General features: G+C 41.3%; 42 non-coding genes across 42 annotated transcripts; all 42 read right to left on the minus strand.

The window, feature by feature from the left end:
- Window positions 1-442: 442 nt before the first annotated feature.
- On the minus strand, window positions 443-561 carry LOC141306193 (5S ribosomal RNA). The gene has a single exon (XR_012345152.1). It is a non-coding gene; the product is annotated as a 5S ribosomal RNA (ribosomal RNA).
- Window positions 562-645: 84 nt separating this feature from the next.
- LOC141306194 (5S ribosomal RNA) lies at window positions 646-764 on the minus strand. Its single transcript, XR_012345153.1, has one exon. It is a non-coding gene; the product is annotated as a 5S ribosomal RNA (ribosomal RNA).
- Window positions 765-1,518: 754 nt separating this feature from the next.
- Window positions 1,519-1,637, minus strand: LOC141306195 (5S ribosomal RNA). The gene has a single exon (XR_012345154.1). It is a non-coding gene; the product is annotated as a 5S ribosomal RNA (ribosomal RNA).
- Window positions 1,638-2,390: 753 nt separating this feature from the next.
- LOC141306196 (5S ribosomal RNA) lies at window positions 2,391-2,509 on the minus strand. Its single transcript, XR_012345156.1, has one exon. It is a non-coding gene; the product is annotated as a 5S ribosomal RNA (ribosomal RNA).
- An 84-nt stretch (window positions 2,510-2,593) lies between these two features.
- On the minus strand, window positions 2,594-2,712 carry LOC141306197 (5S ribosomal RNA). Its single transcript, XR_012345157.1, has one exon. It is a non-coding gene; the product is annotated as a 5S ribosomal RNA (ribosomal RNA).
- Window positions 2,713-3,465: 753 nt separating this feature from the next.
- LOC141307054 (5S ribosomal RNA) lies at window positions 3,466-3,584 on the minus strand. The gene has a single exon (XR_012346009.1). It is a non-coding gene; the product is annotated as a 5S ribosomal RNA (ribosomal RNA).
- A 753-nt stretch (window positions 3,585-4,337) lies between these two features.
- LOC141306198 (5S ribosomal RNA) lies at window positions 4,338-4,456 on the minus strand. Its single transcript, XR_012345158.1, has one exon. It is a non-coding gene; the product is annotated as a 5S ribosomal RNA (ribosomal RNA).
- An 84-nt stretch (window positions 4,457-4,540) lies between these two features.
- On the minus strand, window positions 4,541-4,659 carry LOC141306199 (5S ribosomal RNA). The gene has a single exon (XR_012345159.1). It is a non-coding gene; the product is annotated as a 5S ribosomal RNA (ribosomal RNA).
- A 753-nt stretch (window positions 4,660-5,412) lies between these two features.
- LOC141306200 (5S ribosomal RNA) lies at window positions 5,413-5,531 on the minus strand. Its single transcript, XR_012345160.1, has one exon. It is a non-coding gene; the product is annotated as a 5S ribosomal RNA (ribosomal RNA).
- A 753-nt stretch (window positions 5,532-6,284) lies between these two features.
- Window positions 6,285-6,403, minus strand: LOC141306202 (5S ribosomal RNA). Its single transcript, XR_012345161.1, has one exon. It is a non-coding gene; the product is annotated as a 5S ribosomal RNA (ribosomal RNA).
- An 84-nt stretch (window positions 6,404-6,487) lies between these two features.
- LOC141306204 (5S ribosomal RNA) lies at window positions 6,488-6,606 on the minus strand. Its single transcript, XR_012345163.1, has one exon. It is a non-coding gene; the product is annotated as a 5S ribosomal RNA (ribosomal RNA).
- A 754-nt stretch (window positions 6,607-7,360) lies between these two features.
- LOC141306205 (5S ribosomal RNA) lies at window positions 7,361-7,479 on the minus strand. The gene has a single exon (XR_012345164.1). It is a non-coding gene; the product is annotated as a 5S ribosomal RNA (ribosomal RNA).
- A 753-nt stretch (window positions 7,480-8,232) lies between these two features.
- On the minus strand, window positions 8,233-8,351 carry LOC141306206 (5S ribosomal RNA). The gene has a single exon (XR_012345165.1). It is a non-coding gene; the product is annotated as a 5S ribosomal RNA (ribosomal RNA).
- Window positions 8,352-8,435: 84 nt separating this feature from the next.
- Window positions 8,436-8,554, minus strand: LOC141306207 (5S ribosomal RNA). The gene has a single exon (XR_012345167.1). It is a non-coding gene; the product is annotated as a 5S ribosomal RNA (ribosomal RNA).
- Window positions 8,555-9,308: 754 nt separating this feature from the next.
- On the minus strand, window positions 9,309-9,427 carry LOC141306208 (5S ribosomal RNA). Its single transcript, XR_012345168.1, has one exon. It is a non-coding gene; the product is annotated as a 5S ribosomal RNA (ribosomal RNA).
- Window positions 9,428-10,180: 753 nt separating this feature from the next.
- Window positions 10,181-10,299, minus strand: LOC141306209 (5S ribosomal RNA). Its single transcript, XR_012345169.1, has one exon. It is a non-coding gene; the product is annotated as a 5S ribosomal RNA (ribosomal RNA).
- Window positions 10,300-10,383: 84 nt separating this feature from the next.
- LOC141306210 (5S ribosomal RNA) lies at window positions 10,384-10,502 on the minus strand. Its single transcript, XR_012345170.1, has one exon. It is a non-coding gene; the product is annotated as a 5S ribosomal RNA (ribosomal RNA).
- A 753-nt stretch (window positions 10,503-11,255) lies between these two features.
- On the minus strand, window positions 11,256-11,374 carry LOC141307055 (5S ribosomal RNA). The gene has a single exon (XR_012346010.1). It is a non-coding gene; the product is annotated as a 5S ribosomal RNA (ribosomal RNA).
- A 753-nt stretch (window positions 11,375-12,127) lies between these two features.
- Window positions 12,128-12,246, minus strand: LOC141306211 (5S ribosomal RNA). The gene has a single exon (XR_012345171.1). It is a non-coding gene; the product is annotated as a 5S ribosomal RNA (ribosomal RNA).
- An 84-nt stretch (window positions 12,247-12,330) lies between these two features.
- Window positions 12,331-12,449, minus strand: LOC141306213 (5S ribosomal RNA). Its single transcript, XR_012345172.1, has one exon. It is a non-coding gene; the product is annotated as a 5S ribosomal RNA (ribosomal RNA).
- A 753-nt stretch (window positions 12,450-13,202) lies between these two features.
- Window positions 13,203-13,321, minus strand: LOC141306214 (5S ribosomal RNA). The gene has a single exon (XR_012345173.1). It is a non-coding gene; the product is annotated as a 5S ribosomal RNA (ribosomal RNA).
- A 753-nt stretch (window positions 13,322-14,074) lies between these two features.
- On the minus strand, window positions 14,075-14,193 carry LOC141306216 (5S ribosomal RNA). The gene has a single exon (XR_012345175.1). It is a non-coding gene; the product is annotated as a 5S ribosomal RNA (ribosomal RNA).
- An 84-nt stretch (window positions 14,194-14,277) lies between these two features.
- LOC141306217 (5S ribosomal RNA) lies at window positions 14,278-14,396 on the minus strand. The gene has a single exon (XR_012345176.1). It is a non-coding gene; the product is annotated as a 5S ribosomal RNA (ribosomal RNA).
- Window positions 14,397-15,149: 753 nt separating this feature from the next.
- Window positions 15,150-15,268, minus strand: LOC141306218 (5S ribosomal RNA). Its single transcript, XR_012345178.1, has one exon. It is a non-coding gene; the product is annotated as a 5S ribosomal RNA (ribosomal RNA).
- Window positions 15,269-16,021: 753 nt separating this feature from the next.
- Window positions 16,022-16,140, minus strand: LOC141306219 (5S ribosomal RNA). Its single transcript, XR_012345179.1, has one exon. It is a non-coding gene; the product is annotated as a 5S ribosomal RNA (ribosomal RNA).
- An 84-nt stretch (window positions 16,141-16,224) lies between these two features.
- Window positions 16,225-16,343, minus strand: LOC141306220 (5S ribosomal RNA). The gene has a single exon (XR_012345180.1). It is a non-coding gene; the product is annotated as a 5S ribosomal RNA (ribosomal RNA).
- Window positions 16,344-17,096: 753 nt separating this feature from the next.
- LOC141307056 (5S ribosomal RNA) lies at window positions 17,097-17,215 on the minus strand. The gene has a single exon (XR_012346011.1). It is a non-coding gene; the product is annotated as a 5S ribosomal RNA (ribosomal RNA).
- A 753-nt stretch (window positions 17,216-17,968) lies between these two features.
- LOC141306221 (5S ribosomal RNA) lies at window positions 17,969-18,087 on the minus strand. The gene has a single exon (XR_012345181.1). It is a non-coding gene; the product is annotated as a 5S ribosomal RNA (ribosomal RNA).
- Window positions 18,088-18,171: 84 nt separating this feature from the next.
- LOC141306222 (5S ribosomal RNA) lies at window positions 18,172-18,290 on the minus strand. Its single transcript, XR_012345182.1, has one exon. It is a non-coding gene; the product is annotated as a 5S ribosomal RNA (ribosomal RNA).
- A 753-nt stretch (window positions 18,291-19,043) lies between these two features.
- On the minus strand, window positions 19,044-19,162 carry LOC141306224 (5S ribosomal RNA). The gene has a single exon (XR_012345183.1). It is a non-coding gene; the product is annotated as a 5S ribosomal RNA (ribosomal RNA).
- Window positions 19,163-19,915: 753 nt separating this feature from the next.
- On the minus strand, window positions 19,916-20,034 carry LOC141306225 (5S ribosomal RNA). The gene has a single exon (XR_012345184.1). It is a non-coding gene; the product is annotated as a 5S ribosomal RNA (ribosomal RNA).
- An 84-nt stretch (window positions 20,035-20,118) lies between these two features.
- Window positions 20,119-20,237, minus strand: LOC141306226 (5S ribosomal RNA). The gene has a single exon (XR_012345185.1). It is a non-coding gene; the product is annotated as a 5S ribosomal RNA (ribosomal RNA).
- A 753-nt stretch (window positions 20,238-20,990) lies between these two features.
- On the minus strand, window positions 20,991-21,109 carry LOC141306228 (5S ribosomal RNA). Its single transcript, XR_012345187.1, has one exon. It is a non-coding gene; the product is annotated as a 5S ribosomal RNA (ribosomal RNA).
- Window positions 21,110-21,193: 84 nt separating this feature from the next.
- LOC141306229 (5S ribosomal RNA) lies at window positions 21,194-21,312 on the minus strand. The gene has a single exon (XR_012345189.1). It is a non-coding gene; the product is annotated as a 5S ribosomal RNA (ribosomal RNA).
- A 754-nt stretch (window positions 21,313-22,066) lies between these two features.
- LOC141306230 (5S ribosomal RNA) lies at window positions 22,067-22,185 on the minus strand. The gene has a single exon (XR_012345190.1). It is a non-coding gene; the product is annotated as a 5S ribosomal RNA (ribosomal RNA).
- Window positions 22,186-22,938: 753 nt separating this feature from the next.
- Window positions 22,939-23,057, minus strand: LOC141306231 (5S ribosomal RNA). Its single transcript, XR_012345191.1, has one exon. It is a non-coding gene; the product is annotated as a 5S ribosomal RNA (ribosomal RNA).
- An 84-nt stretch (window positions 23,058-23,141) lies between these two features.
- Window positions 23,142-23,260, minus strand: LOC141306232 (5S ribosomal RNA). The gene has a single exon (XR_012345192.1). It is a non-coding gene; the product is annotated as a 5S ribosomal RNA (ribosomal RNA).
- Window positions 23,261-24,013: 753 nt separating this feature from the next.
- LOC141307057 (5S ribosomal RNA) lies at window positions 24,014-24,132 on the minus strand. Its single transcript, XR_012346012.1, has one exon. It is a non-coding gene; the product is annotated as a 5S ribosomal RNA (ribosomal RNA).
- A 753-nt stretch (window positions 24,133-24,885) lies between these two features.
- Window positions 24,886-25,004, minus strand: LOC141306233 (5S ribosomal RNA). The gene has a single exon (XR_012345193.1). It is a non-coding gene; the product is annotated as a 5S ribosomal RNA (ribosomal RNA).
- An 84-nt stretch (window positions 25,005-25,088) lies between these two features.
- LOC141306235 (5S ribosomal RNA) lies at window positions 25,089-25,207 on the minus strand. The gene has a single exon (XR_012345194.1). It is a non-coding gene; the product is annotated as a 5S ribosomal RNA (ribosomal RNA).
- A 753-nt stretch (window positions 25,208-25,960) lies between these two features.
- LOC141306236 (5S ribosomal RNA) lies at window positions 25,961-26,079 on the minus strand. The gene has a single exon (XR_012345195.1). It is a non-coding gene; the product is annotated as a 5S ribosomal RNA (ribosomal RNA).
- An 84-nt stretch (window positions 26,080-26,163) lies between these two features.
- LOC141306237 (5S ribosomal RNA) lies at window positions 26,164-26,282 on the minus strand. Its single transcript, XR_012345196.1, has one exon. It is a non-coding gene; the product is annotated as a 5S ribosomal RNA (ribosomal RNA).
- Between the last annotated feature and the right edge of the window lie 656 nt (window positions 26,283-26,938).

A 26,938-nucleotide genomic window follows, 5' to 3' on the forward strand; every position in this document is an offset into this window, starting at 1 on the left:
AAGAATACAGTTCATTTGTCCATACCCTAAAAACAGTCCAAGAATCCCAGTGTGTTGATAAGTCCAATGTGAGTGTCCACCGGTGTATATACAATCCACAGAAAGTGTAATCCAAAGTTTGCAGGTGGTGAATGGAAAGGTGAGCTCTAAAATTAGCAACTCCTCAATCCAACAGTTTGGTGACTGTCCTTTGTTTGTCATGCTGCTCTCTTATACAGTTGTACTTCCTGCTTCCTGTCATGTGTCTAGTCACATGGCAGGCCAACCATCCATTTTTTAAAGACACACACTCACTTAAAATGTTAAGAGTAATAAAATGGCCTAAAAAACATGTAAAACACTTAAAACTCTATAATACATTTAAATGATTGTAATAAATAGAGCGGTAAAACACGTCTTTCTAAAAGCCAGCATATTATATAAATAGTGAAGAAAAGGCAAAAGCTTACAGCACCTGGTATTCCCAGGCGGTCTCCCATCCAAGTACTAAGCAGGCCCGACGCTGCTTAGCTTCCGAGATCAGACGAGATCGGGCGCTCTCAGCGCGGTATGGCCGTAAGCGAGGGATGCTCCAAAAAGTGGGCTATTTAAAGATCAGCCTCCGTAAAAGCCAGCATATTATATAAATAGTGAAGAAAAGGCAAAAGCTTACAGCACCTGGTATTCCCAGGCGGTCTCCCATCCAAGTACTAAGCAGGCCCGACGCTGCTTAGCTTCCGAGATCAGACGAGATCGGGCGCTCTCAGCGCGGTATGGCCGTAAGCGAGGGCTGCTCCAAAAAGTGGGCTATTTAAAGATCAGCCTCCGTAAAAGCCAGCATATTATATAAATAGTGAAGAAAAGGCAAAAGCTTACAGCACCTGGTATTCCCAGGCGGTACTCCCATCCAAGTGTAACAATCGGCCTTATCAGCCGAGTTACAAGACTAAAATGGGATCAGATTTAACTGTGAGAGATGACTAGTGGTTAAACGAATGAGACATAAAAGAAGATTGGTTTAAATAGATTTGGTTTATTTACAAGGTTCACATAAAAGACTTTAAAACAACACGATAAAACGAGGTAAACGCTGTTAAAAGAATACAGTTCATTTGTCCATACCCTAAAAACAGTCCAAGAATCCCAGTGTGTTGATAAGTCCAATGTGAGTGTCCACCGGTGTATATACAATCCACAGAAAGTGTAATCCAAAGTTTGCAGGTGGTGAATGGAAAGGTGAGCTCTAAAATTAGCAACTCCTCAATCCAACAGTTTGGTGACTGTCCTTTGTTTGTCATGCTGCTCTCTTATACAGTTGTACTTCCTGCTTCCTGTCATGTGTCTAGTCACATGGCAGGCCAACCATCCATTTTTTAAAGACACACACTCACTTAAAATGTTAAGAGTAATAAAATGGCCTAAAAAACATGTAAAACACTTAAAACTCTATAATACATTTAAATGATTGTAATAAATAGAGCGGTAAAACACGTCTTTCTAAAAGCCAGCATATTATATAAATAGTGAAGAAAAGGCAAAAGCTTACAGCACCTGGTATTCCCAGGCGGTCTCCCATCCAAGTACTAAGCAGGCCCGACGCTGCTTAGCTTCCGAGATCAGACGAGATCGGGCGCTCTCAGCGCGGTATGGCCGTAAGCGAGGGCTGCTCCAAAAAGTGGGCTATTTAAAGATCAGCCTCCGTAAAAGCCAGCATATTATATAAATAGTGAAGAAAAGGCAAAAGCTTACAGCACCTGGTAATCCCAGGCGGTCTCCCATCCAAGTGTAACAATCGGCCTTATCAGCCGAGTTACAAGACTAAAATGGGGTCAGATTTAACTGTGAGAGATGACTAGTGGTTAAAAGAATGAGACATAAAAGAAGATTGGTTTAAATAGATTTGGTTTATTTACAAGGTTCACATAAAAGACTTTAAAACAACACGATAAAACGAGGTAAACGCTGTTAAAAGAATACAGTTCATTTGTCCATACCCTAAAAACAGTCCAAGAATCCCAGTGTGTTGATAAGTCCAATGTGAGTGTCCACCGGTGTATATACAATCCACAGAAAGTGTAATCCAAAGTTTGCAGGTGGTGAATGGAAAGGTGAGCTCTAAAATTAGCAACTCCTTAATCCAACAGTTTGGTGACTGTCCTTTGTTTGTCATGCTGCTCTCTTATACAGTTGTACTTCCTGCTTCCTGTCATGTGTCTAGTCACATGGCAGGCCAACCATCCATTTTTTAAAGACACACACTCACTTAAAATGTTAAGAGTAATAAAATGGCCTAAAAAACATGTAAAACACTTAAAACTCTATAATACATTTAAATGATTGTAATAAATAGAGCGGTAAAACACGTCTTTCTAAAAGCCAGCATATTATATAAATAGTGAAGAAAAGGCAAAAGCTTACAGCACCTGGTATTCCCAGGCGGTCTCCCATCCAAGTACTAAGCAGGCCCGACGCTGCTTAGCTTCCGAGATCAGACGAGATCGGGCGCTCTCAGCGCGGTATGGCCGTAAGCGAGGGCTGCTCCAAAAAGTGGGCTATTTAAAGATCAGCCTCCGTAAAAGCCAGCATATTATATAAATAGTGAAGAAAAGGCAAAAGCTTACAGCACCTGGTATTCCCAGGCGGTCTCCCATCCAAGTACTAAGCAGGCCCGACGCTGCTTAGCTTCCGAGATCAGACGAGATCGGGCGCTCTCAGCGCGGTATGGCCGTAAGCGAGGGCTGCTCCAAAAAGTGGGCTATTTAAAGATCAGCCTCCGTAAAAGCCAGCATATTATATAAATAGTGAAGAAAAGGCAAAAGCTTACAGCACCTGGTATTCCCAGGCGGTCTCCCATCCAAGTGTAACAATCGGCCTTATCAGCCGAGTTACAAGACTAAAATGGGATCAGATTTAACTGTGAGAGATGACTAGTGGTTAAAAGAATGAGACATAAAAGAAGATTGGTTTAAATAGATTTGGTTTATTTACAAGGTTCACATAAAAGACTTTAAAACAACACGATAAAACGAGGTAAACGCTGTTAAAAGAATACAGTTCATTTGTCCATACCCTAAAAACAGTCCAAGAATCCCAGTGTGTTGATAAGTCCAATGTGAGTGTCCACCGGTGTATATACAATCCACAGAAAGTGTAATCCAAAGTTTGCAGGTGGTGAATGGAAAGGTGAGCTCTAAAATTAGCAACTCCTCAATCCAACAGTTTGGTGACTGTCCTTTGTTTGTCATGCTGCTCTCTTATACAGTTGTACTTCCTGCTTCCTGTCATGTGTCTAGTCACATGGCAGGCCAACCATCCATTTTTTAAAGACACACACTCACTTAAAATGTTAAGAGTAATAAAATGGCCTAAAAAACATGTAAAACACTTAAAACTCTATAATACATTTAAATGATTGTAATAAATAGAGCGGTAAAACACGTCTTTCTAAAAGCCAGCATATTATATAAATAGTGAAGAAAAGGCAAAAGCTTACAGCACCTGGTATTCCCAGGCGGTCTCCCATCCAAGTACTAAGCAGGCCCGACGCTGCTTAGCTTCCGAGATCAGACGAGATCGGGCGCTCTCAGCGCAGTATGGCCGTAAGCGAGGGCTGCTCCAAAAAGTGGGCTATTTAAAGATCAGCCTCCGTAAAAGCCAGCATATTATATAAATAGTGAAGAAAAGGCAAAAGCTTACAGCACCTGGTAATCCCAGGCGGTCTCCCATCCAAGTGTAACAATCGGCCTTATCAGCCGAGTTACAAGACTAAAATGGGGTCAGATTTAACTGTGAGAGATGACTAGTGGTTAAAAGAATGAGACATAAAAGAAGATTGGTTTAAATAGATTTGGTTTATTTACAAGGTTCACATAAAAGACTTTAAAACAACACGATAAAACGAGGTAAACGCTGTTAAAAGAATACAGTTCATTTGTCCATACCCTAAAAACAGTCCAAGAATCCCAGTGTGTTGATAAGTCCAATGTGAGTGTCCACCGGTGTATATACAATCCACAGAAAGTGTAATCCAAAGTTTGCAGGTGGTGAATGGAAAGGTGAGCTCTAAAATTAGCAACTCCTCAATCCAACAGTTTGGTGACTGTCCTTTGTTTGTCATGCTGCTCTCTTATACAGTTGTACTTCCTGCTTCCTGTCATGTGTCTAGTCACATGGCAGGCCAACCATCCATTTTTTAAAGACACACACTCACTTAAAATGTTAAGAGTAATAAAATGGCCTAAAAAACATGTAAAACACTTAAAACTCTATAATACATTTAAATGATTGTAATAAATAGAGCGGTAAAACACGTCTTTCTAAAAGCCAGCATATTATATAAATAGTGAAGAAAAGGCAAAAGCTTACAGCACCTGGTATTCCCAGGCGGTCTCCCATCCAAGTACTAAGCAGGCCCGACGCTGCTTAGCTTCCGAGATCAGACGAGATCGGGCGCTCTCAGCGCGGTATGGCCGTAAGCGAGGGCTGCTCCAAAAAGTGGGCTATTTAAAGATCAGCCTCCGTAAAAGCCAGCATATTATATAAATAGTGAAGAAAAGGCAAAAGCTTACAGCACCTGGTATTCCCAGGCGGTCTCCCATCCAAGTACTAAGCAGGCCCGACGCTGCTTAGCTTCCGAGATCAGACGAGATCGGGCGCTCTCAGCGCGGTATGGCCGTAAGCGAGGGCTGCTCCAAAAAGTGGGCTATTTAAAGATCAGCCTCCGTAAAAGCCAGCATATTATATAAATAGTGAAGAAAAGGCAAAAGCTTACAGCACCTGGTATTCCCAGGCGGTCTCCCATCCAAGTGTAACAATCGGCCTTATCAGCCGAGTTACAAGACTAAAATGGGATCAGATTTAACTGTGAGAGATGACTAGTGGTTAAAAGAATGAGACATAAAAGAAGATTGGTTTAAATAGATTTGGTTTATTTACAAGGTTCACATAAAAGACTTTAAAACAACACGATAAAACGAGGTAAACGCTGTTAAAAGAATACAGTTCATTTGTCCATACCCTAAAAACAGTCCAAGAATCCCAGTGTGTTGATAAGTCCAATGTGAGTGTCCACCGGTGTATATACAATCCACAGAAAGTGTAATCCAAAGTTTGCAGGTGGTGAATGGAAAGGTGAGCTCTAAAATTAGCAACTCCTCAATCCAACAGTTTGGTGACTGTCCTTTGTTTGTCATGCTGCTCTCTTATACAGTTGTACTTCCTGCTTCCTGTCATGTGTCTAGTCACATGGCAGGCCAACCATCCATTTTTTAAAGACACACACTCACTTAAAATGTTAAGAGTAATAAAATGGCCTAAAAAACATGTAAAACACTTAAAACTCTATAATACATTTAAATGATTGTAATAAATAGAGCGGTAAAACACGTCTTTCTAAAAGCCAGCATATTATATAAATAGTGAAGAAAAGGCAAAAGCTTACAGCACCTGGTATTCCCAGGCGGTCTCCCATCCAAGTACTAAGCAGGCCCGACGCTGCTTAGCTTCCGAGATCAGACGAGATCGGGCGCTCTCAGCGCGGTATGGCCGTAAGCGAGGGCTGCTCCAAAAAGTGGGCTATTTAAAGATCAGCCTCCGTAAAAGCCAGCATATTATATAAATAGTGAAGAAAAGGCAAAAGCTTACAGCACCTGGTAATCCCAGGCGGTCTCCCATCCAAGTGTAACAATCGGCCTTATCAGCCGAGTTACAAGACTAAAATGGGGTCAGATTTAACTGTGAGAGATGACTAGTGGTTAAAAGAATGAGACATAAAAGAAGATTGGTTTAAATAGATTTGGTTTATTTACAAGGTTCACATAAAAGACTTTAAAACAACACGATAAAACGAGGTAAACGCTGTTAAAAGAATACAGTTCATTTGTCCATACCCTAAAAACAGTCCAAGAATCCCAGTGTGTTGATAAGTCCAATGTGAGTGTCCACCGGTGTATATACAATCCACAGAAAGTGTAATCCAAAGTTTGCAGGTGGTGAATGGAAAGGTGAGCTCTAAAATTAGCAACTCCTCAATCCAACAGTTTGGTGACTGTCCTTTGTTTGTCATGCTGCTCTCTTATACAGTTGTACTTCCTGCTTCCTGTCATGTGTCTAGTCACATGGCAGGCCAACCATCCATTTTTTAAAGACACACACTCACTTAAAATGTTAAGAGTAATAAAATGGCCTAAAAAACATGTAAAACACTTAAAACTCTATAATACATTTAAATGATTGTAATAAATAGAGCGGTAAAACACGTCTTTCTAAAAGCCAGCATATTATATAAATAGTGAAGAAAAGGCAAAAGCTTACAGCACCTGGTATTCCCAGGCGGTCTCCCATCCAAGTACTAAGCAGGCCCGACGCTGCTTAGCTTCCGAGATCAGACGAGATCGGGCGCTCTCAGCGCGGTATGGCCGTAAGCGAGGGATGCTCCAAAAAGTGGGCTATTTAAAGATCAGCCTCCGTAAAAGCCAGCATATTATATAAATAGTGAAGAAAAGGCAAAAGCTTACAGCACCTGGTATTCCCAGGCGGTCTCCCATCCAAGTACTAAGCAGGCCCGACGCTGCTTAGCTTCCGAGATCAGACGAGATCGGGCGCTCTCAGCGCGGTATGGCCGTAAGCGAGGGCTGCTCCAAAAAGTGGGCTATTTAAAGATCAGCCTCCGTAAAAGCCAGCATATTATATAAATAGTGAAGAAAAGGCAAAAGCTTACAGCACCTGGTATTCCCAGGCGGTACTCCCATCCAAGTGTAACAATCGGCCTTATCAGCCGAGTTACAAGACTAAAATGGGATCAGATTTAACTGTGAGAGATGACTAGTGGTTAAACGAATGAGACATAAAAGAAGATTGGTTTAAATAGATTTGGTTTATTTACAAGGTTCACATAAAAGACTTTAAAACAACACGATAAAACGAGGTAAACGCTGTTAAAAGAATACAGTTCATTTGTCCATACCCTAAAAACAGTCCAAGAATCCCAGTGTGTTGATAAGTCCAATGTGAGTGTCCACCGGTGTATATACAATCCACAGAAAGTGTAATCCAAAGTTTGCAGGTGGTGAATGGAAAGGTGAGCTCTAAAATTAGCAACTCCTCAATCCAACAGTTTGGTGACTGTCCTTTGTTTGTCATGCTGCTCTCTTATACAGTTGTACTTCCTGCTTCCTGTCATGTGTCTAGTCACATGGCAGGCCAACCATCCATTTTTTAAAGACACACACTCACTTAAAATGTTAAGAGTAATAAAATGGCCTAAAAAACATGTAAAACACTTAAAACTCTATAATACATTTAAATGATTGTAATAAATAGAGCGGTAAAACACGTCTTTCTAAAAGCCAGCATATTATATAAATAGTGAAGAAAAGGCAAAAGCTTACAGCACCTGGTATTCCCAGGCGGTCTCCCATCCAAGTACTAAGCAGGCCCGACGCTGCTTAGCTTCCGAGATCAGACGAGATCGGGCGCTCTCAGCGCGGTATGGCCGTAAGCGAGGGCTGCTCCAAAAAGTGGGCTATTTAAAGATCAGCCTCCGTAAAAGCCAGCATATTATATAAATAGTGAAGAAAAGGCAAAAGCTTACAGCACCTGGTAATCCCAGGCGGTCTCCCATCCAAGTGTAACAATCGGCCTTATCAGCCGAGTTACAAGACTAAAATGGGGTCAGATTTAACTGTGAGAGATGACTAGTGGTTAAAAGAATGAGACATAAAAGAAGATTGGTTTAAATAGATTTGGTTTATTTACAAGGTTCACATAAAAGACTTTAAAACAACACGATAAAACGAGGTAAACGCTGTTAAAAGAATACAGTTCATTTGTCCATACCCTAAAAACAGTCCAAGAATCCCAGTGTGTTGATAAGTCCAATGTGAGTGTCCACCGGTGTATATACAATCCACAGAAAGTGTAATCCAAAGTTTGCAGGTGGTGAATGGAAAGGTGAGCTCTAAAATTAGCAACTCCTCAATCCAACAGTTTGGTGACTGTCCTTTGTTTGTCATGCTGCTCTCTTATACAGTTGTACTTCCTGCTTCCTGTCATGTGTCTAGTCACATGGCAGGCCAACCATCCATTTTTTAAAGACACACACTCACTTAAAATGTTAAGAGTAATAAAATGGCCTAAAAAACATGTAAAACACTTAAAACTCTATAATACATTTAAATGATTGTAATAAATAGAGCGGTAAAACACGTCTTTCTAAAAGCCAGCATATTATATAAATAGTGAAGAAAAGGCAAAAGCTTACAGCACCTGGTATTCCCAGGCGGTCTCCCATCCAAGTACTAAGCAGGCCCGACGCTGCTTAGCTTCCGAGATCAGACGAGATCGGGCGCTCTCAGCGCGGTATGGCCGTAAGCGAGGGATGCTCCAAAAAGTGGGCTATTTAAAGATCAGCCTCCGTAAAAGCCAGCATATTATATAAATAGTGAAGAAAAGGCAAAAGCTTACAGCACCTGGTATTCCCAGGCGGTCTCCCATCCAAGTACTAAGCAGGCCCGACGCTGCTTAGCTTCCGAGATCAGACGAGATCGGGCGCTCTCAGCGCGGTATGGCCGTAAGCGAGGGCTGCTCCAAAAAGTGGGCTATTTAAAGATCAGCCTCCGTAAAAGCCAGCATATTATATAAATAGTGAAGAAAAGGCAAAAGCTTACAGCACCTGGTATTCCCAGGCGGTACTCCCATCCAAGTGTAACAATCGGCCTTATCAGCCGAGTTACAAGACTAAAATGGGATCAGATTTAACTGTGAGAGATGACTAGTGGTTAAACGAATGAGACATAAAAGAAGATTGGTTTAAATAGATTTGGTTTATTTACAAGGTTCACATAAAAGACTTTAAAACAACACGATAAAACGAGGTAAACGCTGTTAAAAGAATACAGTTCATTTGTCCATACCCTAAAAACAGTCCAAGAATCCCAGTGTGTTGATAAGTCCAATGTGAGTGTCCACCGGTGTATATACAATCCACAGAAAGTGTAATCCAAAGTTTGCAGGTGGTGAATGGAAAGGTGAGCTCTAAAATTAGCAACTCCTCAATCCAACAGTTTGGTGACTGTCCTTTGTTTGTCATGCTGCTCTCTTATACAGTTGTACTTCCTGCTTCCTGTCATGTGTCTAGTCACATGGCAGGCCAACCATCCATTTTTTAAAGACACACACTCACTTAAAATGTTAAGAGTAATAAAATGGCCTAAAAAACATGTAAAACACTTAAAACTCTATAATACATTTAAATGATTGTAATAAATAGAGCGGTAAAACACGTCTTTCTAAAAGCCAGCATATTATATAAATAGTGAAGAAAAGGCAAAAGCTTACAGCACCTGGTATTCCCAGGCGGTCTCCCATCCAAGTACTAAGCAGGCCCGACGCTGCTTAGCTTCCGAGATCAGACGAGATCGGGCGCTCTCAGCGCGGTATGGCCGTAAGCGAGGGCTGCTCCAAAAAGTGGGCTATTTAAAGATCAGCCTCCGTAAAAGCCAGCATATTATATAAATAGTGAAGAAAAGGCAAAAGCTTACAGCACCTGGTAATCCCAGGCGGTCTCCCATCCAAGTGTAACAATCGGCCTTATCAGCCGAGTTACAAGACTAAAATGGGGTCAGATTTAACTGTGAGAGATGACTAGTGGTTAAAAGAATGAGACATAAAAGAAGATTGGTTTAAATAGATTTGGTTTATTTACAAGGTTCACATAAAAGACTTTAAAACAACACGATAAAACGAGGTAAACGCTGTTAAAAGAATACAGTTCATTTGTCCATACCCTAAAAACAGTCCAAGAATCCCAGTGTGTTGATAAGTCCAATGTGAGTGTCCACCGGTGTATATACAATCCACAGAAAGTGTAATCCAAAGTTTGCAGGTGGTGAATGGAAAGGTGAGCTCTAAAATTAGCAACTCCTTAATCCAACAGTTTGGTGACTGTCCTTTGTTTGTCATGCTGCTCTCTTATACAGTTGTACTTCCTGCTTCCTGTCATGTGTCTAGTCACATGGCAGGCCAACCATCCATTTTTTAAAGACACACACTCACTTAAAATGTTAAGAGTAATAAAATGGCCTAAAAAACATGTAAAACACTTAAAACTCTATAATACATTTAAATGATTGTAATAAATAGAGCGGTAAAACACGTCTTTCTAAAAGCCAGCATATTATATAAATAGTGAAGAAAAGGCAAAAGCTTACAGCACCTGGTATTCCCAGGCGGTCTCCCATCCAAGTACTAAGCAGGCCCGACGCTGCTTAGCTTCCGAGATCAGACGAGATCGGGCGCTCTCAGCGCGGTATGGCCGTAAGCGAGGGCTGCTCCAAAAAGTGGGCTATTTAAAGATCAGCCTCCGTAAAAGCCAGCATATTATATAAATAGTGAAGAAAAGGCAAAAGCTTACAGCACCTGGTATTCCCAGGCGGTCTCCCATCCAAGTACTAAGCAGGCCCGACGCTGCTTAGCTTCCGAGATCAGACGAGATCGGGCGCTCTCAGCGCGGTATGGCCGTAAGCGAGGGCTGCTCCAAAAAGTGGGCTATTTAAAGATCAGCCTCCGTAAAAGCCAGCATATTATATAAATAGTGAAGAAAAGGCAAAAGCTTACAGCACCTGGTATTCCCAGGCGGTCTCCCATCCAAGTGTAACAATCGGCCTTATCAGCCGAGTTACAAGACTAAAATGGGATCAGATTTAACTGTGAGAGATGACTAGTGGTTAAAAGAATGAGACATAAAAGAAGATTGGTTTAAATAGATTTGGTTTATTTACAAGGTTCACATAAAAGACTTTAAAACAACACGATAAAACGAGGTAAACGCTGTTAAAAGAATACAGTTCATTTGTCCATACCCTAAAAACAGTCCAAGAATCCCAGTGTGTTGATAAGTCCAATGTGAGTGTCCACCGGTGTATATACAATCCACAGAAAGTGTAATCCAAAGTTTGCAGGTGGTGAATGGAAAGGTGAGCTCTAAAATTAGCAACTCCTCAATCCAACAGTTTGGTGACTGTCCTTTGTTTGTCATGCTGCTCTCTTATACAGTTGTACTTCCTGCTTCCTGTCATGTGTCTAGTCACATGGCAGGCCAACCATCCATTTTTTAAAGACACACACTCACTTAAAATGTTAAGAGTAATAAAATGGCCTAAAAAACATGTAAAACACTTAAAACTCTATAATACATTTAAATGATTGTAATAAATAGAGCGGTAAAACACGTCTTTCTAAAAGCCAGCATATTATATAAATAGTGAAGAAAAGGCAAAAGCTTACAGCACCTGGTATTCCCAGGCGGTCTCCCATCCAAGTACTAAGCAGGCCCGACGCTGCTTAGCTTCCGAGATCAGACGAGATCGGGCGCTCTCAGCGCAGTATGGCCGTAAGCGAGGGCTGCTCCAAAAAGTGGGCTATTTAAAGATCAGCCTCCGTAAAAGCCAGCATATTATATAAATAGTGAAGAAAAGGCAAAAGCTTACAGCACCTGGTAATCCCAGGCGGTCTCCCATCCAAGTGTAACAATCGGCCTTATCAGCCGAGTTACAAGACTAAAATGGGGTCAGATTTAACTGTGAGAGATGACTAGTGGTTAAAAGAATGAGACATAAAAGAAGATTGGTTTAAATAGATTTGGTTTATTTACAAGGTTCACATAAAAGACTTTAAAACAACACGATAAAACGAGGTAAACGCTGTTAAAAGAATACAGTTCATTTGTCCATACCCTAAAAACAGTCCAAGAATCCCAGTGTGTTGATAAGTCCAATGTGAGTGTCCACCGGTGTATATACAATCCACAGAAAGTGTAATCCAAAGTTTGCAGGTGGTGAATGGAAAGGTGAGCTCTAAAATTAGCAACTCCTCAATCCAACAGTTTGGTGACTGTCCTTTGTTTGTCATGCTGCTCTCTTATACAGTTGTACTTCCTGCTTCCTGTCATGTGTCTAGTCACATGGCAGGCCAACCATCCATTTTTTAAAGACACACACTCACTTAAAATGTTAAGAGTAATAAAATGGCCTAAAAAACATGTAAAACACTTAAAACTCTATAATACATTTAAATGATTGTAATAAATAGAGCGGTAAAACACGTCTTTCTAAAAGCCAGCATATTATATAAATAGTGAAGAAAAGGCAAAAGCTTACAGCACCTGGTATTCCCAGGCGGTCTCCCATCCAAGTACTAAGCAGGCCCGACGCTGCTTAGCTTCCGAGATCAGACGAGATCGGGCGCTCTCAGCGCGGTATGGCCGTAAGCGAGGGCTGCTCCAAAAAGTGGGCTATTTAAAGATCAGCCTCCGTAAAAGCCAGCATATTATATAAATAGTGAAGAAAAGGCAAAAGCTTACAGCACCTGGTATTCCCAGGCGGTCTCCCATCCAAGTACTAAGCAGGCCCGACGCTGCTTAGCTTCCGAGATCAGACGAGATCGGGCGCTCTCAGCGCGGTATGGCCGTAAGCGAGGGCTGCTCCAAAAAGTGGGCTATTTAAAGATCAGCCTCCGTAAAAGCCAGCATATTATATAAATAGTGAAGAAAAGGCAAAAGCTTACAGCACCTGGTATTCCCAGGCGGTCTCCCATCCAAGTGTAACAATCGGCCTTATCAGCCGAGTTACAAGACTAAAATGGGATCAGATTTAACTGTGAGAGATGACTAGTGGTTAAAAGAATGAGACATAAAAGAAGATTGGTTTAAATAGATTTGGTTTATTTACAAGGTTCACATAAAAGACTTTAAAACAACACGATAAAACGAGGTAAACGCTGTTAAAAGAATACAGTTCATTTGTCCATACCCTAAAAACAGTCCAAGAATCCCAGTGTGTTGATAAGTCCAATGTGAGTGTCCACCGGTGTATATACAATCCACAGAAAGTGTAATCCAAAGTTTGCAGGTGGTGAATGGAAAGGTGAGCTCTAAAATTAGCAACTCCTCAATCCAACAGTTTGGTGACTGTCCTTTGTTTGTCATGCTGCTCTCTTATACAGTTGTACTTCCTGCTTCCTGTCATGTGTCTAGTCACATGGCAGGCCAACCATCCATTTTTTAAAGACACACACTCACTTAAAATGTTAAGAGTAATAAAATGGCCTAAAAAACATGTAAAACACTTAAAACTCTATAATACATTTAAATGATTGTAATAAATAGAGCGGTAAAACACGTCTTTCTAAAAGCCAGCATATTATATAAATAGTGAAGAAAAGGCAAAAGCTTACAGCACCTGGTATTCCCAGGCGGTCTCCCATCCAAGTACTAAGCAGGCCCGACGCTGCTTAGCTTCCGAGATCAGACGAGATCGGGCGCTCTCAGCGCGGTATGGCCGTAAGCGAGGGCTGCTCCAAAAAGTGGGCTATTTAAAGATCAGCCTCCGTAAAAGCCAGCATATTATATAAATAGTGAAGAAAAGGCAAAAGCTTACAGCACCTGGTAATCCCAGGCAGTCTCCCATCCAAGTGTAACAATCGGCCTTATCAGCCGAGTTACAAGACTAAAATGGGGTCAGATTTAACTGTGAGAGATGACTAGTGGTTAAAAGAATGAGACATAAAAGAAGATTGGTTTAAATAGATTTGGTTTATTTACAAGGTTCACATAAAAGACTTTAAAACAACACGATAAAACGAGGTAAACGCTGTTAAAAGAATACAGTTCATTTGTCCATACCCTAAAAACAGTCCAAGAATCCCAGTGTGTTGATAAGTCCAATGTGAGTGTCCACCGGTGTATATACAATCCACAGAAAGTGTAATCCAAAGTTTGCAGGTGGTGAATGGAAAGGTGAGCTCTAAAATTAGCAACTCCTTAATCCAACAGTTTGGTGACTGTCCTTTGTTTGTCATGCTGCTCTCTTATACAGTTGTACTTCCTGCTTCCTGTCATGTGTCTAGTCACATGGCAGGCCAACCATCCATTTTTTAAAGACACACACTCACTTAAAATGTTAAGAGTAATAAAATGGCCTAAAAAACATGTAAAACACTTAAAACTCTATAATACATTTAAATGATTGTAATAAATAGAGCGGTAAAACACGTCTTTCTAAAAGCCAGCATATTATATAAATAGTGAAGAAAAGGCAAAAGCTTACAGCACCTGGTATTCCCAGGCGGTCTCCCATCCAAGTACTAAGCAGGCCCGACGCTGCTTAGCTTCCGAGATCAGACGAGATCGGGCGCTCTCAGCGCGGTATGGCCGTAAGCGAGGGCTGCTCCAAAAAGTGGGCTATTTAAAGATCAGCCTCCGTAAAAGCCAGCATATTATATAAATAGTGAAGAAAAGGCAAAAGCTTACAGCACCTGGTATTCCCAGGCGGTCTCCCATCCAAGTACTAAGCAGGCCCGACGCTGCTTAGCTTCCGAGATCAGACGAGATCGGGCGCTCTCAGCGCGGTATGGCCGTAAGCGAGGGCTGCTCCAAAAAGTGGGCTATTTAAAGATCAGCCTCCGTAAAAGCCAGCATATTATATAAATAGTGAAGAAAAGGCAAAAGCTTACAGCACCTGGTATTCCCAGGCGGTCTCCCATCCAAGTGTAACAATCGGCCTTATCAGCCGAGTTACAAGACTAAAATGGGATCAGATTTAACTGTGAGAGATGACTAGTGGTTAAAAGAATGAGACATAAAAGAAGATTGGTTTAAATAGATTTGGTTTATTTACAAGGTTCACATAAAAGACTTTAAAACAACACGATAAAACGAGGTAAACGCTGTTAAAAGAATACAGTTCATTTGTCCATACCCTAAAAACAGTCCAAGAATCCCAGTGTGTTGATAAGTCCAATGTGAGTGTCCACCGGTGTATATACAATCCACAGAAAGTGTAATCCAAAGTTTGCAGGTGGTGAATGGAAAGGTGAGCTCTAAAATTAGCAACTCCTCAATCCAACAGTTTGGTGACTGTCCTTTGTTTGTCATGCTGCTCTCTTATACAGTTGTACTTCCTGCTTCCTGTCATGTGTCTAGTCACATGGCAGGCCAACCATCCATTTTTTAAAGACACACACTCACTTAAAATGTTAAGAGTAATAAAATGGCCTAAAAAACATGTAAAACACTTAAAACTCTATAATACATTTAAATGATTGTAATAAATAGAGCGGTAAAACACGTCTTTCTAAAAGCCAGCATATTATATAAATAGTGAAGAAAAGGCAAAAGCTTACAGCACCTGGTATTCCCAGGCGGTCTCCCATCCAAGTACTAAGCAGGCCCGACGCTGCTTAGCTTCCGAGATCAGACGAGATCGGGCGCTCTCAGCGCGGTATGGCCGTAAGCGAGGGCTGCTCCAAAAAGTGGGCTATTTAAAGATCAGCCTCCGTAAAAGCCAGCATATTATATAAATAGTGAAGAAAAGGCAAAAGCTTACAGCACCTGGTAATCCCAGGCGGTCTCCCATCCAAGTGTAACAATCGGCCTTATCAGCCGAGTTACAAGACTAAAATGGGGTCAGATTTAACTGTGAGAGATGACTAGTGGTTAAAAGAATGAGACATAAAAGAAGATTGGTTTAAATAGATTTGGTTTATTTACAAGGTTCACATAAAAGACTTTAAAACAACACGATAAAACGAGGTAAACGCTGTTAAAAGAATACAGTTCATTTGTCCATACCCTAAAAACAGTCCAAGAATCCCAGTGTGTTGATAAGTCCAATGTGAGTGTCCACCGGTGTATATACAATCCACAGAAAGTGTAATCCAAAGTTTGCAGGTGGTGAATGGAAAGGTGAGCTCTAAAATTAGCAACTCCTTAATCCAACAGTTTGGTGACTGTCCTTTGTTTGTCATGCTGCTCTCTTATACAGTTGTACTTCCTGCTTCCTGTCATGTGTCTAGTCACATGGCAGGCCAACCATCCATTTTTTAAAGACACACACTCACTTAAAATGTTAAGAGTAATAAAATGGCCTAAAAAACATGTAAAACACTTAAAACTCTATAATACATTTAAATGATTGTAATAAATAGAGCGGTAAAACACGTCTTTCTAAAAGCCAGCATATTATATAAATAGTGAAGAAAAGGCAAAAGCTTACAGCACCTGGTATTCCCAGGCGGTCTCCCATCCAAGTACTAAGCAGGCCCGACGCTGCTTAGCTTCCGAGATCAGACGAGATCGGGCGCTCTCAGCGCGGTATGGCCGTAAGCGAGGGCTGCTCCAAAAAGTGGGCTATTTAAAGATCAGCCTCCGTAAAAGCCAGCATATTATATAAATAGTGAAGAAAAGGCAAAAGCTTACAGCACCTGGTATTCCCAGGCGGTCTCCCATCCAAGTACTAAGCAGGCCCGACGCTGCTTAGCTTCCGAGATCAGACGAGATCGGGCGCTCTCAGCGCGGTATGGCCGTAAGCGAGGGCTGCTCCAAAAAGTGGGCTATTTAAAGATCAGCCTCCGTAAAAGCCAGCATATTATATAAATAGTGAAGAAAAGGCAAAAGCTTACAGCACCTGGTATTCCCAGGCGGTCTCCCATCCAAGTGTAACAATCGGCCTTATCAGCCGAGTTACAAGACTAAAATGGGATCAGATTTAACTGTGAGAGATGACTAGTGGTTAAAAGAATGAGACATAAAAGAAGATTGGTTTAAATAGATTTGGTTTATTTACAAGGTTCACATAAAAGACTTTAAAACAACACGATAAAACGAGGTAAACGCTGTTAAAAGAATACAGTTCATTTGTCCATACCCTAAAAACAGTCCAAGAATCCCAGTGTGTTGATAAGTCCAATGTGAGTGTCCACCGGTGTATATACAATCCACAGAAAGTGTAATCCAAAGTTTGCAGGTGGTGAATGGAAAGGTGAGCTCTAAAATTAGCAACTCCTCAATCCAACAGTTTGGTGACTGTCCTTTGTTTGTCATGCTGCTCTCTTATACAGTTGTACTTCCTGCTTCCTGTCATGTGTCTAGTCACATGGCAGGCCAACCATCCATTTTTTAAAGACACACACTCACTTAAAATGTTAAGAGTAATAAAATGGCCTAAAAAACATGTAAAACACTTAAAACTCTATAATACATTTAAATGATTGTAATAAATAGAGCGGTAAAACACGTCTTTCTAAAAGCCAGCATATTATATAAATAGTGAAGAAAAGGCAAAAGCTTACAGCACCTGGTATTCCCAGGCGGTCTCCCATCCAAGTACTAAGCAGGCCCGACGCTGCTTAGCTTCCGAGATCAGACGAGATCGGGCGCTCTCAGCGCAGTATGGCCGTAAGCGAGGGCTGCTCCAAAAAGTGGGCTATTTAAAGATCAGCCTCCGTAAAAGCCAGCATATTATATAAATAGTGAAGAAAAGGCAAAAGCTTACAGCACCTGGTAATCCCAGGCGGTCTCCCATCCAAGTGTAACAATCGGCCTTATCAGCCGAGTTACAAGACTAAAATGGGGTCAGATTTAACTGTGAGAGATGACTAGTGGTTAAAAGAATGAGACATAAAAGAAGATTGGTTTAAATAGATTTGGTTTATTTACAAGGTTCACATAAAAGACTTTAAAACAACACGATAAAACGAGGTAAACGCTGTTAAAAGAATACAGTTCATTTGTCCATACCCTAAAAACAGTCCAAGAATCCCAGTGTGTTGATAAGTCCAATGTGAGTGTCCACCGGTGTATATACAATCCACAGAAAGTGTAATCCAAAGTTTGCAGGTGGTGAATGGAAAGGTGAGCTCTAAAATTAGCAACTCCTCAATCCAACAGTTTGGTGACTGTCCTTTGTTTGTCATGCTGCTCTCTTATACAGTTGTACTTCCTGCTTCCTGTCATGTGTCTAGTCACATGGCAGGCCAACCATCCATTTTTTAAAGACACACACTCACTTAAAATGTTAAGAGTAATAAAATGGCCTAAAAAACATGTAAAACACTTAAAACTCTATAATACATTTAAATGATTGTAATAAATAGAGCGGTAAAACACGTCTTTCTAAAAGCCAGCATATTATATAAATAGTGAAGAAAAGGCAAAAGCTTACAGCACCTGGTATTCCCAGGCGGTCTCCCATCCAAGTACTAAGCAGGCCCGACGCTGCTTAGCTTCCGAGATCAGACGAGATCGGGCGCTCTCAGCGCGGTATGGCCGTAAGCGAGGGCTGCTCCAAAAAGTGGGCTATTTAAAGATCAGCCTCCGTAAAAGCCAGCATATTATATAAATAGTGAAGAAAAGGCAAAAGCTTACAGCACCTGGTATTCCCAGGCGGTCTCCCATCCAAGTACTAAGCAGGCCCGACGCTGCTTAGCTTCCGAGATCAGACGAGATCGGGCGCTCTCAGCGCGGTATGGCCGTAAGCGAGGGCTGCTCCAAAAAGTGGGCTATTTAAAGATCAGCCTCCGTAAAAGCCAGCATATTATATAAATAGTGAAGAAAAGGCAAAAGCTTACAGCACCTGGTATTCCCAGGCGGTCTCCCATCCAAGTGTAACAATCGGCCTTATCAGCCGAGTTACAAGACTAAAATGGGATCAGATTTAACTGTGAGAGATGACTAGTGGTTAAAAGAATGAGACATAAAAGAAGATTGGTTTAAATAGATTTGGTTTATTTACAAGGTTCACATAAAAGACTTTAAAACAACACGATAAAACGAGGTAAACGCTGTTAAAAGAATACAGTTCATTTGTCCATACCCTAAAAACAGTCCAAGAATCCCAGTGTGTTGATAAGTCCAATGTGAGTGTCCACCGGTGTATATACAATCCACAGAAAGTGTAATCCAAAGTTTGCAGGTGGTGAATGGAAAGGTGAGCTCTAAAATTAGCAACTCCTCAATCCAACAGTTTGGTGACTGTCCTTTGTTTGTCATGCTGCTCTCTTATACAGTTGTACTTCCTGCTTCCTGTCATGTGTCTAGTCACATGGCAGGCCAACCATCCATTTTTTAAAGACACACACTCACTTAAAATGTTAAGAGTAATAAAATGGCCTAAAAAACATGTAAAACACTTAAAACTCTATAATACATTTAAATGATTGTAATAAATAGAGCGGTAAAACACGTCTTTCTAAAAGCCAGCATATTATATAAATAGTGAAGAAAAGGCAAAAGCTTACAGCACCTGGTATTCCCAGGCGGTCTCCCATCCAAGTACTAAGCAGGCCCGACGCTGCTTAGCTTCCGAGATCAGACGAGATCGGGCGCTCTCAGCGCGGTATGGCCGTAAGCGAGGGCTGCTCCAAAAAGTGGGCTATTTAAAGATCAGCCTCCGTAAAAGCCAGCATATTATATAAATAGTGAAGAAAAGGCAAAAGCTTACAGCACCTGGTAATCCCAGGCAGTCTCCCATCCAAGTGTAACAATCGGCCTTATCAGCCGAGTTACAAGACTAAAATGGGGTCAGATTTAACTGTGAGAGATGACTAGTGGTTAAAAGAATGAGACATAAAAGAAGATTGGTTTAAATAGATTTGGTTTATTTACAAGGTTCACATAAAAGACTTTAAAACAACACGATAAAACGAGGTAAACGCTGTTAAAAGAATACAGTTCATTTGTCCATACCCTAAAAACAGTCCAAGAATCCCAGTGTGTTGATAAGTCCAATGTGAGTGTCCACCGGTGTATATACAATCCACAGAAAGTGTAATCCAAAGTTTGCAGGTGGTGAATGGAAAGGTGAGCTCTAAAATTAGCAACTCCTTAATCCAACAGTTTGGTGACTGTCCTTTGTTTGTCATGCTGCTCTCTTATACAGTTGTACTTCCTGCTTCCTGTCATGTGTCTAGTCACATGGCAGGCCAACCATCCATTTTTTAAAGACACACACTCACTTAAAATGTTAAGAGTAATAAAATGGCCTAAAAAACATGTAAAACACTTAAAACTCTATAATACATTTAAATGATTGTAATAAATAGAGCGGTAAAACACGTCTTTCTAAAAGCCAGCATATTATATAAATAGTGAAGAAAAGGCAAAAGCTTACAGCACCTGGTATTCCCAGGCGGTCTCCCATCCAAGTACTAAGCAGGCCCGACGCTGCTTAGCTTCCGAGATCAGACGAGATCGGGCGCTCTCAGCGCGGTATGGCCGTAAGCGAGGGCTGCTCCAAAAAGTGGGCTATTTAAAGATCAGCCTCCGTAAAAGCCAGCATATTATATAAATAGTGAAGAAAAGGCAAAAGCTTACAGCACCTGGTATTCCCAGGCGGTCTCCCATCCAAGTACTAAGCAGGCCCGACGCTGCTTAGCTTCCGAGATCAGACGAGATCGGGCGCTCTCAGCGCGGTATGGCCGTAAGCGAGGGCTGCTCCAAAAAGTGGGCTATTTAAAGATCAGCCTCCGTAAAAGCCAGCATATTATATAAATAGTGAAGAAAAGGCAAAAGCTTACAGCACCTGGTAATCCCAGGCGGTCTCCCATCCAAGTGTAACAATCGGCCTTATCAGCCGAGTTACAAGACTAAAATGGGGTCAGATTTAACTGTGAGAGATGACTAGTGGTTAAAAGAATGAGACATAAAAGAAGATTGGTTTAAATAGATTTGGTTTATTTACAAGGTTCACATAAAAGACTTTAAAACAACACGATAAAACGAGGTAAACGCTGTTAAAAGAATACAGTTCATTTGTCCATACCCTAAAAACAGTCCAAGAATCCCAGTGTGTTGATAAGTCCAATGTGAGTGTCCACCGGTGTATATACAATCCACAGAAAGTGTAATCCAAAGTTTGCAGGTGGTGAATGGAAAGGTGAGCTCTAAAATTAGCAACTCCTCAATCCAACAGTTTGGTGACTGTCCTTTGTTTGTCATGCTGCTCTCTTATACAGTTGTACTTCCTGCTTCCTGTCATGTGTCTAGTCACATGGCAGGCCAACCATCCATTTTTTAAAGACACACACTCACTTAAAATGTTAAGAGTAATAAAATGGCCTAAAAAACATGTAAAACACTTAAAACTCTATAATACATTTAAATGATTGTAATAAATAGAGCGGTAAAACACGTCTTTCTAAAAGCCAGCATATTATATAAATAGTGAAGAAAAGGCAAAAGCTTACAGCACCTGGTATTCCCAGGCGGTCTCCCATCCAAGTACTAAGCAGGCCCGACGCTGCTTAGCTTCCGAGATCAGACGAGATCGGGCGCTCTCAGCGCGGTATGGCCGTAAGCGAGGGATGCTCCAAAAAGTGGGCTATTTAAAGATCAGCCTCCGTAAAAGCCAGCATATTATATAAATAGTGAAGAAAAGGCAAAAGCTTACAGCACCTGGTATTCCCAGGCGGTCTCCCATCCAAGTACTAAGCAGGCCCGACGCTGCTTAGCTTCCGAGATCAGACGAGATCGGGCGCTCTCAGCGCGGTATGGCCGTAAGCGAGGGCTGCTCCAAAAAGTGGGCTATTTAAAGATCAGCCTCCGTAAAAGCCAGCATATTATATAAATAGTGAAGAAAAGGCAAAAGCTTACAGCACCTGGTATTCCCAGGCGGTACTCCCATCCAAGTGTAACAATCGGCCTTATCAGCCGAGTTACAAGACTAAAATGGGATCAGATTTAACTGTGAGAGATGACTAGTGGTTAAACGAATGAGACATAAAAGAAGATTGGTTTAAATAGATTTGGTTTATTTACAAGGTTCACATAAAAGACTTTAAAACAACACGATAAAACGAGGTAAACGCTGTTAAAAGAATACAGTTCATTTGTCCATACCCTAAAAACAGTCCAAGAATCCCAGTGTGTTGATAAGTCCAATGTGAGTGTCCACCGGTGTATATACAATCCACAGAAAGTGTAATCCAAAGTTTGCAGGTGGTGAATGGAAAGGTGAGCTCTAAAATTAGCAACTCCTCAATCCAACAGTTTGGTGACTGTCCTTTGTTTGTCATGCTGCTCTCTTATACAGTTGTACTTCCTGCTTCCTGTCATGTGTCTAGTCACATGGCAGGCCAACCATCCATTTTTTAAAGACACACACTCACTTAAAATGTTAAGAGTAATAAAATGGCCTAAAAAACATGTAAAACACTTAAAACTCTATAATACATTTAAATGATTGTAATAAATAGAGCGGTAAAACACGTCTTTCTAAAAGCCAGCATATTATATAAATAGTGAAGAAAAGGCAAAAGCTTACAGCACCTGGTATTCCCAGGCGGTCTCCCATCCAAGTACTAAGCAGGCCCGACGCTGCTTAGCTTCCGAGATCAGACGAGATCGGGCGCTCTCAGCGCGGTATGGCCGTAAGCGAGGGCTGCTCCAAAAAGTGGGCTATTTAAAGATCAGCCTCCGTAAAAGCCAGCATATTATATAAATAGTGAAGAAAAGGCAAAAGCTTACAGCACCTGGTAATCCCAGGCGGTCTCCCATCCAAGTGTAACAATCGGCCTTATCAGCCGAGTTACAAGACTAAAATGGGGTCAGATTTAACTGTGAGAGATGACTAGTGGTTAAAAGAATGAGACATAAAAGAAGATTGGTTTAAATAGATTTGGTTTATTTACAAGGTTCACATAAAAGACTTTAAAACAACACGATAAAACGAGGTAAACGCTGTTAAAAGAATACAGTTCATTTGTCCATACCCTAAAAACAGTCCAAGAATCCCAGTGTGTTGATAAGTCCAATGTGAGTGTCCACCGGTGTATATACAATCCACAGAAAGTGTAATCCAAAGTTTGCAGGTGGTGAATGGAAAGGTGAGCTCTAAAATTAGCAACTCCTTAATCCAACAGTTTGGTGACTGTCCTTTGTTTGTCATGCTGCTCTCTTATACAGTTGTACTTCCTGCTTCCTGTCATGTGTCTAGTCACATGGCAGGCCAACCATCCATTTTTTAAAGACACACACTCACTTAAAATGTTAAGAGTAATAAAATGGCCTAAAAAACATGTAAAACACTTAAAACTCTATAATACATTTAAATGATTGTAATAAATAGAGCGGTAAAACACGTCTTTCTAAAAGCCAGCATATTATATAAATAGTGAAGAAAAGGCAAAAGCTTACAGCACCTGGTATTCCCAGGCGGTCTCCCATCCAAGTACTAAGCAGGCCCGACGCTGCTTAGCTTCCGAGATCAGACGAGATCGGGCGCTCTCAGCGCGGTATGGCCGTAAGCGAGGGCTGCTCCAAAAAGTGGGCTATTTAAAGATCAGCCTCCGTAAAAGCCAGCATATTATATAAATAGTGAAGAAAAGGCAAAAGCTTACAGCACCTGGTATTCCCAGGCGGTCTCCCATCCAAGTACTAAGCAGGCCCGACGCTGCTTAGCTTCCGAGATCAGACGAGATCGGGCGCTCTCAGCGCGGTATGGCCGTAAGCGAGGGCTGCTCCAAAAAGTGGGCTATTTAAAGATCAGCCTCCGTAAAAGCCAGCATATTATATAAATAGTGAAGAAAAGGCAAAAGCTTACAGCACCTGGTATTCCCAGGCGGTCTCCCATCCAAGTGTAACAATCGGCCTTATCAGCCGAGTTACAAGACTAAAATGGGATCAGATTTAACTGTGAGAGATGACTAGTGGTTAAAAGAATGAGACATAAAAGAAGATTGGTTTAAATAGATTTGGTTTATTTACAAGGTTCACATAAAAGACTTTAAAACAACACGATAAAACGAGGTAAACGCTGTTAAAAGAATACAGTTCATTTGTCCATACCCTAAAAACAGTCCAAGAATCCCAGTGTGTTGATAAGTCCAATGTGAGTGTCCACCGGTGTATATACAATCCACAGAAAGTGTAATCCAAAGTTTGCAGGTGGTGAATGGAAAGGTGAGCTCTAAAATTAGCAACTCCTCAATCCAACAGTTTGGTGACTGTCCTTTGTTTGTCATGCTGCTCTCTTATACAGTTGTACTTCCTGCTTCCTGTCATGTGTCTAGTCACATGGCAGGCCAACCATCCATTTTTTAAAGACACACACTCACTTAAAATGTTAAGAGTAATAAAATGGCCTAAAAAACATGTAAAACACTTAAAACTCTATAATACATTTAAATGATTGTAATAAATAGAGCGGTAAAACACGTCTTTCTAAAAGCCAGCATATTATATAAATAGTGAAGAAAAGGCAAAAGCTTACAGCACCTGGTATTCCCAGGCGGTCTCCCATCCAAGTACTAAGCAGGCCCGACGCTGCTTAGCTTCCGAGATCAGACGAGATCGGGCGCTCTCAGCGCAGTATGGCCGTAAGCGAGGGCTGCTCCAAAAAGTGGGCTATTTAAAGATCAGCCTCCGTAAAAGCCAGCATATTATATAAATAGTGAAGAAAAGGCAAAAGCTTACAGCACCTGGTAATCCCAGGCGGTCTCCCATCCAAGTGTAACAATCGGCCTTATCAGCCGAGTTACAAGACTAAAATGGGGTCAGATTTAACTGTGAGAGATGACTAGTGGTTAAAAGAATGAGACATAAAAGAAGATTGGTTTAAATAGATTTGGTTTATTTACAAGGTTCACATAAAAGACTTTAAAACAACACGATAAAACGAGGTAAACGCTGTTAAAAGAATACAGTTCATTTGTCCATACCCTAAAAACAGTCCAAGAATCCCAGTGTGTTGATAAGTCCAATGTGAGTGTCCACCGGTGTATATACAATCCACAGAAAGTGTAATCCAAAGTTTGCAGGTGGTGAATGGAAAGGTGAGCTCTAAAATTAGCAACTCCTCAATCCAACAGTTTGGTGACTGTCCTTTGTTTGTCATGCTGCTCTCTTATACAGTTGTACTTCCTGCTTCCTGTCATGTGTCTAGTCACATGGCAGGCCAACCATCCATTTTTTAAAGACACACACTCACTTAAAATGTTAAGAGTAATAAAATGGCCTAAAAAACATGTAAAACACTTAAAACTCTATAATACATTTAAATGATTGTAATAAATAGAGCGGTAAAACACGTCTTTCTAAAAGCCAGCATATTATATAAATAGTGAAGAAAAGGCAAAAGCTTACAGCACCTGGTATTCCCAGGCGGTCTCCCATCCAAGTACTAAGCAGGCCCGACGCTGCTTAGCTTCCGAGATCAGACGAGATCGGGCGCTCTCAGCGCGGTATGGCCGTAAGCGAGGGCTGCTCCAAAAAGTGGGCTATTTAAAGATCAGCCTCCGTAAAAGCCAGCATATTATATAAATAGTGAAGAAAAGGCAAAAGCTTACAGCACCTGGTATTCCCAGGCGGTCTCCCATCCAAGTACTAAGCAGGCCCGACGCTGCTTAGCTTCCGAGATCAGACGAGATCGGGCGCTCTCAGCGCGGTATGGCCGTAAGCGAGGGCTGCTCCAAAAAGTGGGCTATTTAAAGATCAGCCTCCGTAAAAGCCAGCATATTATATAAATAGTGAAGAAAAGGCAAAAGCTTACAGCACCTGGTATTCCCAGGCGGTCTCCCATCCAAGTGTAACAATCGGCCTTATCAGCCGAGTTACAAGACTAAAATGGGATCAGATTTAACTGTGAGAGATGACTAGTGGTTAAAAGAATGAGACATAAAAGAAGATTGGTTTAAATAGATTTGGTTTATTTACAAGGTTCACATAAAAGACTTTAAAACAACACGATAAAACGAGGTAAACGCTGTTAAAAGAATACAGTTCATTTGTCCATACCCTAAAAACAGTCCAAGAATCCCAGTGTGTTGATAAGTCCAATGTGAGTGTCCACCGGTGTATATACAATCCACAGAAAGTGTAATCCAAAGTTTGCAGGTGGTGAATGGAAAGGTGAGCTCTAAAATTAGCAACTCCTCAATCCAACAGTTTGGTGACTGTCCTTTGTTTGTCATGCTGCTCTCTTATACAGTTGTACTTCCTGCTTCCTGTCATGTGTCTAGTCACATGGCAGGCCAACCATCCATTTTTTAAAGACACACACTCACTTAAAATGTTAAGAGTAATAAAATGGCCTAAAAAACATGTAAAACACTTAAAACTCTATAATACATTTAAATGATTGTAATAAATAGAGCGGTAAAACACGTCTTTCTAAAAGCCAGCATATTATATAAATAGTGAAGAAAAGGCAAAAGCTTACAGCACCTGGTATTCCCAGGCGGTCTCCCATCCAAGTACTAAGCAGGCCCGACGCTGCTTAGCTTCCGAGATCAGACGAGATCGGGCGCTCTCAGCGCGGTATGGCCGTAAGCGAGGGCTGCTCCAAAAAGTGGGCTATTTAAAGATCAGCCTCCGTAAAAGCCAGCATATTATATAAATAGTGAAGAAAAGGCAAAAGCTTACAGCACCTGGTATTCCCAGGCGGTCTCCCATCCAAGTACTAAGCAGGCCCGACGCTGCTTAGCTTCCGAGATCAGACGAGATCGGGCGCTCTCAGCGCGGTATGGCCGTAAGCGAGGGCTGCTCCAAAAAGTGGGCTATTTAAAGATCAGCCTCCGTAAAAGCCAGCATATTATATAAATAGTGAAGAAAAGGCAAAAGCTTACAGCACCTGGTAATCCCAGGCAGTCTCCCATCCAAGTGTAACAATCGGCCTTATCAGCCGAGTTACAAGACTAAAATGGGGTCAGATTTAACTGTGAGAGATGACTAGTGGTTAAAAGAATGAGACATAAAAGAAGATTGGTTTAAATAGATTTGGTTTATTTACAAGGTTCACATAAAAGACTTTAAAACAACACGATAAAACGAGGTAAACGCTGTTAAAAGAATACAGTTCATTTGTCCATACCCTAAAAACAGTCCAAGAATCCCAGTGTGTTGATAAGTCCAATGTGAGTGTCCACCGGTGTATATACAATCCACAGAAAGTGTAATCCAAAGTTTGCAGGTGGTGAATGGAAAGGTGAGCTCTAAAATTAGCAACTCCTCAATCCAACAGTTTGGTGACTGTCCTTTGTTTGTCATGCTGCTCTCTTATACAGTTGTACTTCCTGCTTCCTGTCATGTGTCTAGTCACATGGCAGGCCAACCATCCATTTTTTAAAGACACACACTCACTTAAAATGTTAAGAGTAATAAAATGGCCTAAAAAACATGTAAAACACTTAA

Source organism: Garra rufa, unplaced genomic scaffold, assembly GCF_049309525.1.
Source record: "Garra rufa unplaced genomic scaffold, GarRuf1.0 hap1_unplaced_002, whole genome shotgun sequence".
NCBI lineage: Eukaryota > Metazoa > Chordata > Actinopteri > Cypriniformes > Cyprinidae > Garra > Garra rufa.